The sequence below is a fragment of the Enhydra lutris genome, unplaced genomic scaffold, assembly GCF_002288905.1.
Source record: "Enhydra lutris kenyoni isolate GAN:26980312 unplaced genomic scaffold, ASM228890v2 scaffoldscaffold16, whole genome shotgun sequence".
NCBI lineage: Eukaryota > Metazoa > Chordata > Mammalia > Carnivora > Mustelidae > Enhydra > Enhydra lutris.
In genome coordinates this window covers 16,781,162-16,793,185 of record NW_019154100.1, presented here as the reverse complement: position 1 = coordinate 16,793,185, position 12,024 = coordinate 16,781,162, and the positions used below count along the sequence as shown (strand labels likewise).

Sequence of the window (12,024 nt, the reverse complement as noted above, 5' to 3'; positions counted from 1 at the left end):
TTAGAACCATCAGAAGAAATCTGGGAGACAATGTATTTAAATCACCCATTTTAAAAGCTACAAGATGAATCTCAGAGGAGCCTGCTACATCATACAGTATTGAACATTGCTGGTTGGAATTTGAGTCCAGACATCTGACTTTAAGTTTATGATAATCTTTATCCTGGTTTCATTTGTGCTGTACCCCCATTAAGTCAATGCACTCAAAGTTACAGATTAGTGAAAACCTAAGTAAAATTCAGGTTCACACCTATTTATTGCCAGTATAAATCCCTTTTACAACCTCATATCATCTTGCCAACGACACAAAATATGCTGAGTAAGGAAATGAGCTTTGGGAATGCATGAGAAGCTGCTAATTTAGGGTAGGGGGAGGAGTGGGGGATTTGCAGTGTGGAGAACAAAAGGTAGAAATTGTGAATCAGCCTGGTTTTTTTGTCTAGCATTTGTAGGTCTGTTAGAAGATGGCATAGGTGGTTTAAGTGTCTGTGATGGTTAGCAATCTGTAATAGGTCTAGGTCTTTCTGGACATTAAAATCAAAGAACATCATCAGGTTTTTTTCATTTTCTTTGAGTTTTTTTTTTCCTTCTTTGAGTCGTTTTTTTTTTATTTTATTTCTTTATTTTTAAATTTATTTATTTATTTGACAGAGATCACAAGTAGGCAGAGAGGCAGGCAGAGAGAGGAGGAAGCAGGCTCCCTGCTGAGCAGAGAGCCCAATGTGGGACTCTATCCCAGGATGCTGGGATCATGACCTGAGCCGAAGGCAGAGGCTTTAACCCACTGAGCCACCCAGGCGCCCCTTTGATTCGTTTTTAAGATTCTTTTCATTAGTGCTGATAGGTAAGGTATATAACTTGGTAGTTAGTTAGGTAACAGTATATCTTAGAACAAATAATACATGTCTTTGAAGAGAAAATTAATTTGTAGAATGAAAAGCATAATTAATCTCGAAGTGTTTTTCTTTGATATTACTATGAAAATTAGGGTGGCAGACCTGTCATTTGAAGTAGGTAAGATGAGAATTCAGCTTTTAAGAATCTCTAACCATAGTTTTGTGCACTTTCTTTAAGCCAGTTTTAACCTTAGGTTTAACATTACTCATCCTAAAAGAACTGCAATGGATGGAGTACCATTTTAAGTGATATATACTGAAATAGGTGGTTTTGCCTGTTACTTCAGTCTTAAACATCATAGTCTCTCCAAATAATAAAGTGAGTCTAGATCCATGGAGATATATATATCTCCTGTTATATATAACAGTGTCAAGATGAACATTTCATTTTCTTCCAGCTTTATTTCAGATAAAATACCTGAATGCTATAGTTTATATTCAAAACATAGCTAGAGAAGTGCTAGAAAATAATAGAATGGGGTATGTCAAAGGGTTACAAGATCTAACTTGAAGGAACTCTTAATGGCCAAAATCTGGAACAATTTGAACAACAGAATATGTAACACAGTGTGGAGTTATAATCCAAAGTATAAAATAAATATCTTTGAAATAAGTCTATACTGATATAGATAGATGATTGAATAACTAAATAAATGGGGACAAATATATGGGAGATAAATTCCTTTGAAGAATTCCATAAAAATTCCAGGTAACATATGTAGATACTTCCCTGACCCAGAAAATAATGCTTAATGCCCCCCCTTACCCAGCCCTTTGATTGTAGACTATACTGAATAACTCCTGTACAAAGAATAGAGAATGTATAAGAGATAATAGTGATGTAATGGGACAGATGGTAACTACACTTGTGATGAGCATAGCATAATGTATAAACTTGTCAAATCAGTAAGCTGTATACTTGAAACTAATATAACACTGTGTGTCAACTATATTCAGATAAAAACAAACAAAACACACAACGCCAAAAGGAAAAATAGACAAAGGATAGGTGGGCATGGGAGATAACTTCAGAATGGAGACTCTTGGCAAACATAATCTCAGATAAAATTAACAATACTACAAAATACCTAACCTAGTACTCCTCAAAAGTATAAAATGAAACAACACAAGGGACATCTGAGAAAACTGTCACAGATCAGAAAAGGCTCTGAGATGTAAAGACTATGTAATGATGCATCCTGGGTGGGATCCAAAACCAGAAAAAGAACATTACGGGGAAAAAAGCTAGTGAAATCTAAATAAAGTGTGAAGTTTAGTGGAGTTTAGTTAATAGTAATGTACCAATTTGTTTCTTAGTTATGGCAATTCAGTATAATGTTAATAAGAGAGACTGCACAGAGAGTATGTAGCTACTTTGCAACTCTTTTTTAAAAAATTATTTTTACTAACATACAATGTGTTATTTGCTCCAGGGGTACAGGTCTGTGAATTGTTAGGCTTACGCATTTCCCAGCACTCACCATAGTACATACCTTCCCCAATGTCCATAACCCAGCAACCCTCGGTTTGTTTTGTGAGATTAAGAGTCTCTTATGGTTTGTCTCCCTCCCGCTCCCATCTTTCTTCATTTTTTCCTTACCTAATCCCACAAACCCCTGGTTTGGATGGAAGAATCACAAAGAAGAACCACATCTTCTTTATCCGTTCATCTGTTGATGAACATCTAGGTTCTTTCCATAGTTTGGCTATTGTGGACATTGCTGCTATAAACATTCGGGTGCACATGCCTCTTCGGATCACTACAGTTGTATCTTTAGGGTAAATACCAAATAGAGCGATTGCTGGGTCATACAGTCGCTCTATTTTCAACTTTTTGAAGAACCTCCAAGCTGTTTTCCCGAGTGGCTGTCTTTGAAACTCTTTTACAAATATAAAACTATTACAAAAATATTTATTTAAAAATATAACTACGTGTACATACCTATATTTTCCCAGAGCCATGGTGGATGGTATAACAACTCTAAAAAATCAAAACCAACCAAACAAAGCCCCTTAGAACTAGCAAATATAGTCATTGATTTCAGGGACACCTAAAGCATCCTAGAGAACAGTGATTCAGCCAGTACTATTTTACTTGCTTAAGGAATTTATTTATTTATTTATTTCGAGAACACGAGCTGGGGGAGGGGCAGAGGGAGAGGAGATGGAGAATCCCAAGCAGACTCTGCACTCAGCATTGAGCCATGTGTGGGGCTCAGCCCCACAACCCTGAGATCATGACCTGAGCCAAAACCAAGAGTCAGACATTCAACCAACTGAGCCACTGAGATGCCCTCAGGCAGTACTATTTTAAAATAGTGCTGAAGTAACTCTTTTTTCTCTCTTCTTAATTCCTCCACCCATCACTCACTGTTCCCTTTCCACAATGCTGGCTCTGAACAAGCTGAATTGTTCTATAGCTTTGAGAAAGGAATTTCATAGACTCCCTACCACATTCAGAGGTGGTCAAAACCTGGCTCCACTTGTGTCCCCAGTCTCATCTCCCACAGTCTCCCACTGTCTCCTCATCTAACAATTTTCAGTTCCTTAAATCTACCATGTTATAATGTCTTGTTATGCCATTGCATATCCAATTACCTCTGCCAGGAAAATTATTGCTCCCTTGAGTGTTAAATCCTTCAAGACTCAATTCATTCATCTCTACAGATGCTTTCCAACTTTGCCTAGGTTGCTTTTTTTTTTTTTTTTGGTCCCATAAAAACCTTGCATATCTCTATTATAGTATTTATTATTTGCATTATTGCTTTTCATGCCAGCCTGTAAACTTTAAAAGGTATTTTTCACTAGTATCTCCAAAGTGCCTGATGCAATCAGTGCTTAATAAAGGTATAGTACATAAACTGAAAGAAATTTTGAAGTTTTATGGATGTCATATATTTGACATTATGGGTGTCAAACTCTCTTATATGTTAAGTAGGCTAAGTCCAGTATGTGAAATAATTTAAATCTGTCATTCATGTGAGTATTTTTTTATTTAAAATATCTCCAAAAATTATGGGGCGTCTGGGTGGCTCAGTGGGTTAAAGCCTCTGCCTTCGGCTCAGGTCATGATCCCAGGGTCCTGGGATCGAGCCCCGCATCGGGCTTTCTGCTCAGCGGGGAGCCTGCTTCTCCCTCTCTCTCTCTGCCTGCCTCTCTGCCTACTTGTGATCTCTCTCTGTGTCAAATAAATAAATAAAATCTTTAAAAAAAAATCTTAAAAAAAAAATCTCCAAAAATTATAGCATACGTGAGTAACTTATTTACCTTTTTGAATAAAATCTATTTTGGCATATTTGTTTCATATAGGAAGCTATAGAATAGGAAAGAGTAATCTCTACATTTAGTAAGCTGAGTATTTCTCTTAAAAGCATGATAAATTAATGATACATGCACTTAGCTTAAATAACTAGGTTGGCTAATTTATTTTTAGCTCTGTAGTGTATCTCAATCTTTAAAATTGTTTTGCTTTTTAGGTTAGTGTTATAATCAATGTTATAAGAATTTATAAAATGTGTTTATGGTATATTAGTAGTCTAAGAGGTACATTTTATCCACCATCAGAGGAAAGAAATACAGTTATAATACCAATTTATGAAAACTTTTCTTACCACAAGTTAGGGAACCTGTAAATATATGGTGATATTATTTTTGAGCATAGTAATTTAAAAATACATAGTGATTACATTTAAGAAACATGAGGGAACAATTTACCAGAAATAAGGAAGTCTGAATCCCAGATAGCTCAGTTATTAAGTAGCTTTGCCACTCTGAATCAATTGATTAATGTTTGTGTCTCAGTGATTTTGTACATGAAATGGGATAATTAATATTTGCTCTGCCTTCTTCTATTGTTATTTTGAAAATTACCTTAAATGATGAGTGTGGAAATTCTTTGGACTATATCAAGTATGACTCACATGTGTAATATTGTTTTTATATTACATATAAGACTTCAGAGGAACCTTTAGTGAAATCTCAAATCTTTTATTACATTGTACTTTCTGCCAAACTACATAAGCAAAGACTGTCTTTCAATATGTGGGAGTTGGAATTACATAAAGACAAATGTGAACAAATAAAGACACAGAAACTAACAACTTTGATGTACTGCAGTCAAATACATTGGGGATAAAATTCTCATAACTCTTATGTCACAGATGGAAAGCTTGCCCTGAGCTCCCCATGCAGATAAGAAACAAAACATCTCTCAGGACTTTGCCTCAGAACTCCAAGGCATCTCTCACCACCATCAACCACCATTCAAAGACAGCATATAAGACAAAGTTCATGTCCACATATTAAATAAATGAAGTCTTTCGCTTGTTTGTATCTTGACTAGTTTGAGCCTTGATTCTAGCATGCATCAGGAAAATGGAATTATTCTGTAGTGTACCAAAATCAATTTAAGATTTGATAAAAATAAAACTATGCTCTGATATTTGGTGTTTCATTTTACAGAAATTTGATAGTCGTTTGTAGTTTTTATGCTGAAGGACAAATAAAAAGACTCATAGTAAAGCGCTCTACATAAGACAGCATTATCTTCTTTCTACTTAAAAAAGAAAACTGGCTGAAATATTCCACTCTCTTTACATATAATTATTCTTATTTTGAGACATGCATCCATTCATTTCTTTGTTTTCCATATACAGTCTTGATTGGCAGATCTGGTCATGGTGGCACAGGTAGGGGATATGAAGAGAAATAGGACATGAGGTTTGTTCTTAAGGCGCTTGCTTTCCCTGGTGGGATTCCAGTAAGTCAATAGCCATTGTAAATACAAGTTGTTAAGGTTTTGGAGAGAAGCATCTGCTTTGGGAACCATGGTGGGTGAAGGGGAGCATCACAGAAGAAATGCCTAAGCGCACTCTGTAAGAAGAATAAAATTTTGCCAAGAATGGGGTTGTAAATGGAATATTATGTAGAAGGAGCATGTCTTTGAAAATACAAAATTCTGGGGGGGGGGGTAGGTATAATAAACTTAGGGAATTGCAAATAAAGTGTATGGCATGTGTATTAGTTTCCCAGAACTGCCATAACAAAGTGCCAAAGACTGGGTCTTAGAAACATATTGCCTCATAGTTCTGGAGGCTAGAAATTGGATATGAGGGTGTTGGCAGGGTTGGTTCCTCCTGAAGCCTGTGAGGAAGTATCTGTTCCATGCCTCTCTTCTAGCCTTTGGTGGTTTGCTGGCGATTTTTGGTATTGTTGGCTTGTAGATACATGACACCGATCTCTGCCGTTATCTTCATGTACTATTCTTCCTGTGTGCCTATCTGCCTCTGTGTCCAAATTTCCCCCGTTTATAAGGAAACCTGTCATTTTGAATTAGAGCTCACCCTAATTACTTCATTTTACCTTGATTACCTCCATGAAGAATCTGTTTCCAAATAAATTCACTGAAAAGTTCTGAGGTACTAGGGGATAAGGCTTCACATATCTTCTGGGGAAACATATTCAATGCATAAAGTTTGAGTAAGGCTAGAATATAGGATGTATAAGATGGTGGAATGAGCAAAGGGGAAAATGGATAAAATCATAGAAATGGGAACAGAAGGGCAGGCCTAGATTAGTTAAAACAAGGACTTCGTTAAGTAGAAACACAAGCACTTATTCCAAATATACAATTTAAGTAGATGTGTTTTAAGGATAGAGGTAAGTACATTCTACCTGCGATCACAAGATCTGGTTCTATGTCATGATAGATTGTGTAGATTTTAGGAATGTGGGACGGTGTGCTTGATTATTTCATCTTTAGTTCCTCAACTCTAAAGGAAATTTTTTTTTTAATTTTTATTTATTTATTTGACAGAGATCACAAGTAGGCAGAGAGGCAGGCAGAGAGAGAGTAAGGGAAACAGGCTCCCCACTGAGCAGAGAGCCCGAAGTGGGGCTCGATCCCAGGACCCTGGGATCATGACCTGAGCCGAAGGCAGAGGCTCTAACCCACTGAGCCACCCAGGCTCCCTGGAAATTTTTTTTCTCTAAAGCAATATTATAAAAATAAATGAGAATCATAGAAGTACAGATACTAGTAGTGTGAAAGTATTTTATTAAAATAAGATAGACATGAATCCTGAAGCTCAATTTTATTTTCCCATTTCATTCAAAGTAATTAGACACTTAACTTGAACCAATTTGCTTTGCGGCTTACTTGTGGACGGCTCTCCTCTCTCGACTGCTGCTTTTCCTCGAAGTTTGTCATACCTTGCAGCTTTATTTCTTACTTTGTCCAACCTGAAGTGCATCCTTTCTTTGACTCTGGAAAAAAGCCCGCTGCCTTCTGTTGCATCTGCCCTGAAATCCCCAAGCTGTGCTGGAATCCGGTCACCTACCTACTTCCCTCCCACAGCCACCTTGTGCGCTCTGTGGGCTCCCTGCAGCAGCAGCTGGCCCCTCCACGTATGGCTTCCAGATGGAGCCGAGGGGTCAGTGCTGTTCACCACGCTGTCCTCCCTACCTGGGAGAAGACCTTCCAGAATTTTGCAGTCTGCTCAAGGGCTCTTCTCTACTCATGCTCCTTGCTTTCAGCCAATGAACATATTTAAAACTTCAGAGAACATGAGTTTTTCTGGTTTTCCCTTTCTTTGCTTTCTTTTCAGATAGATCATTAAGGTTAGTGAAGTCCCAGGTGCACACACTTTCTTGTCTCTAGTTTTATGAAAATGTTCACCTCTTTTCTGCAGGTCTTATTTTTAAACTGGTGACACTGCTCCTTAGTTCCTTGGACTGTGACTAGCTACTCTTTTTTTTTTTTTTTTTCTAACATATACTGTATTATTTGCCCCAGGGGTACAGGTCTGTGAATCATCAGGCTTACACATTTCACAGCAGTCACCATAGCACATACCCCAATGTCCATAACCCAACCGCCCTATCCTTCTCCACCCACCCCCCAGCAACCCTCAGTGACCAGCTACTCTTGACATCTGTCCCTCTTCCTTTTTTTTTTTTTAAGATTTTATTTATTTGAAAGAGTGATAGAGAGTACAAGTAGACAGAGAGGCATGCAGAGGGAGAGGGAGAAGCAGGCTCTCTACCAAGCAGGGAGCCCAATGCGGGACTCGATGCCAGGACCCTGGGATCATGACCTGAGCTGAAGGCAGACCCTTAACCTTAACCGACTGAGCCACCCAGGCGCCCTGTCCCTCTTCCTCTTAACTGGCCCTTTCTGAATACACCAAAAATGTATTCTTTTTTTGACATTTTAAAAAAAAATAAGAAATCTTCTCCCCCATCCATATGTTCTATTGAGGGAAAACCCCCAACTCTCTCCTTCCTTTTTCTTACAAAAAGAGAAGTAATTCCTACCTCTATTTCAACAACTCTTTTGAGTGATTTTTAAACTTAGTGAGGTCTGGATTTCAGGCACACTGCTCCGCTCATCCAGACCTACAAATCCAGTGTCATTTTTCAGTCCAGTTGATATTTGCACAACATATTTGCTTACTCAACAGCTTCCTTGAGATATACCTCAAGGACTCCAACACAGCATTCCCTAGGTTAAATTTTATAAACCTCTTCTTCCTCCAGTCTGTCGTCTTAGTGAACAGTATCACCCAGCATACAAGCCTTCAAATCTGGTGTCTTCTGATACTCCTCTGTCCCTCTCATGTCCTCTGTTTGAATAGTTACCAAAGCCTTAGATTCCTGGTGTATATCCTGCCCCTGTATCCCCATAGCTACTGCTGTGCTTAATGTATGTATTTACATTTATGGGCTAGTGAAATAGGTTTCAAACCTATTTTTATATTTCTCATAAGTTTTTAAAAAATGTTTAACCACTCTCTCACAGCCTAGGATAAATCTAGTCTTCTCAGAATGGCATTAAAGGGCTCCCCTCCTGGTTTTGACCGAAATCTAAATTATCTTTTGTTTTTGCTTTTGTTTGGCTACAATGAGTCATAGACCCACTAGAGACTAATGAAAGCTATAGATGGTTTCTTCAGAAAACGTCGCCATGCACACAAGCTCATACTTTGTTGTAGTTATGTCGAGGGGCTTCACAGTCTCCGTCAGCTCTGTCCATGAGTCCCATAGTCCAAACCAATCTCTTGGCACACTCTCCAGCACTTTCAGCAAGGCTGAGACACTTCCACTGAATGTCCTGCTTGATGGTCCCCTTCACGCAACCCCTGGCTGCGCCATTCCCTTGATGAGCAGAATAAAACCCACACATCTTCTATCCGTTAGCCTAAGTTCACCTCTAGACCTATCCTCATTCTCTCTTCACACATACAGGTCTGGGTGATTTTTTTCCTTTGTGAACCGGTTATGCATGACGTCTTTTGAAAGGTAACAAAATAACCTAGGGTAGACAGTCAAATTTAAAGCTGAAAATCCTCACTCATCTTCTCTACCTTACATCTTCACATTTCCAAATTCTCTGCAGTTTTTAAAGCCAACTCAAGGGTCCGTTCCATCATAAAGCCAGAAATGGTACTACTTTGGGAGAAGAAATTTCTTCTTCCTTAAAGTTTAAAACTCTCAGTATCTGGGTCAGGGGACATTACACTGCTTACTAAATATAACCATTTCTGGGGCGCCTGGGTGGCTAAAGAGCCTTGGAATCAGAATGACATGAGTTGAATGCATAGCAGAAATGGTTATATATATATTTTTAAAATTTTATTTATTTATTTGACAGAGAGAGAGAGAGAGAGAGATCACAAGTAGGCAGAGAGGCAGGCAGAGAGGGAGAAGCAGGCTCACTGCTGAGCAGGGAGCCCCATGCGGGGCTCGATCCCAGGACCCTGAGATCATTACCTGAGCCGAAGGCAGAGGCTTAACCCACTGAGCCACCCAGGCGCCCCAGAAATGGTTATATTTAGTAAGCAGTGAAATGTCCCCTGACTCAGATACTGAGAGTTTTAAACTTTAAGGAAGAAGAAATTTCTTCTCCCAAAGTAGTACCATTTCTGGCTTTATGATGGAACGGACCCTTGAGTTGGCTTTAAAAACTGCAGAGAATTTGGAAATGTGAAGATGTGAGGTAGAGAAGATGAGTGAGGATTTTCAGACCCAAACATTTGCTAAACTGCTTTTCATTCTAGAAATTAGAAGCTTGGTTGTATCATTAGATTTTTTTTTATGGTACTATATTAATCATAAGAAGAAACTTTCACGTAGTTCATGAGACTTATTCCCTGACCAATGTATTTATTTCTTACTAGAAGTTTCCTTTTTGAAATTCATGCTGAGTTCATTTTTCCAGTTTTCTGCTAATTTACTGATTTGTAAGGTTTGAGACATTGGTTTATCAAGCCTGTTTTTAGGAAAACTAATCCTATGGGAAACTCATTAAGGAAGTATTCGATGGGCTAACACCCTTGTGAGTCATATTAGCATTGTAAAGGCTCTAAGAAGTTCTGAGAAGAAACTTCAGTTGTTTAAGTCATTACTTCACAACTTAGTTGAGCATAGAACCGCTTTCCCATAACAGTGGTTATTATCTGAAAGGACTATTTCTCCACACTTTGGGGAATTATAATGAAATATAAATATTCATGTAGTATGCGATCTCTTTCCAAATAAAACTATTTATTAAGCATCCAAGATAAGTTGTTTTATATTTTTATTCACATCTCAAGGATTCCAGAATATTCCTTAACTTAAAATGCTTTTATCATAAGGTATATGTATGTTTCAAGTATTTTTTTTTTATTAACCTGTTGTAAGAGAGCTATTGGAATATATTTTAAAAAATCAAAATAGGGGCGCTTGGGTGGCTCAGTCAGGTAAACAACTGACTCTTGATTCAGGCTCAGGTCACAATCTCAGGGTGATGAGATCTAGCCTTGCATCAGGCTCTGCTGTCAGTGGAGTCTGCTTTTCACCCTCTGCCCCTCCCCACCCTCGCTGTTTGGTCTCTCCCTCTCTCTTTCTCTAAAATAAATAAATAAATAAATCTTTAAAAAAATTCAAAATAGTATCACAGATCTTTTGGAACCAGAAGGATGGCTAAGTTTCACATGGTTTTCTCCTTCACCACTCACTTGAGAAAACTAAAGCCTAGAGAAGTTTAAGAACTCTGTGAACATCATGGAGAAATTCTGTAGTAGAACTAAAACTTCAAATGAATGTCTTTGAAAAAGAGCCCAGTGTTCTTTGGTTGCTCACTAATCCAATCCATTGCTGAATAATACATTTATAAATAATAAAACTGATCCTGCTTGTGATGACAGTTGAGATTTTTCATGACTTAAGATTCAAAACAAAAACTAGAAGGGTTTATGTAAATGTCCAATTTCAAATACATCATCACAACCAAACATAGTTGAAATGATATTGACCTGAGAACAAAAGCTTTAACAATAATTTAGAAATAAAATTTAATATTCAGAAGAAATGTTTTTAAAAGAACTAGTTTTTTAGAAATATTAACTCTATAAAATACAAAGTGTGAAGTGGAGGAAAGAGTCCCCTTTTATTCTTATTTGTTTGTTTAGCATTTCATTTAATGAAATGTTTTCTTACAACATGAAATCACTCTTGGAGATCAAAGTCATTAGGAAAACACAGCAGTTTGTGTTTATTAGTTGGTTCTAACCAGTTCTGCGGTTTAAGCACAAGTTGTTTTTCCAAGGCAGAGGCATTTCCGTCTGTTAGGAAATACAGACCTTTAAAATTTGTTTCCACTATGGCATCGTATCATAGCTTCTTCCTTACTAACTTTGAAAAATTTAGGACATATTGTGCTCTCAATCAGCCACATAAAAACATGTTTAAAAGAGAAAATGTATCCTATTCTCTTGTTATATTTGTATACCAAGTTACTTTTTTAATTATAATTTAATTTTATTACTAAGCATGCCAGGTCATAATCCAGTTTTTGGGAGCTGTCATGGTATAAAGGCTTATGCTCCTTTCTTTTTTTTTTTTTTCTTTCTTTTTTTTTTAACTTAAAATGAGTATTTGTGTGTATAAGAAAAACCTCTTTACTTCCAGGAAACACATCCAGCCTTTTCAAGATTAAGGAAATAACATACCACATATGCTATTTTAATTAGAAAATATTAAATACAAACTAAAAGTCTGGTGGACTTAGTTCCAATATGTCTGTAACTTTATCACCATGTGGAAAATTAACATTGCAAAGTCAAATATGGGAATAAAATATACAGGA

General features: G+C 37.3%; 1 protein-coding gene across 1 annotated transcript in view; it reads left to right on the top strand.

The window, feature by feature from the left end:
* The window catches only part of LOC111147401 (alkylglycerol monooxygenase), a 344,434-nt gene that overhangs the window by 134,468 nt on the left and 197,942 nt on the right, over positions 1-12,024 (top strand). The window lies entirely within an intron of this gene.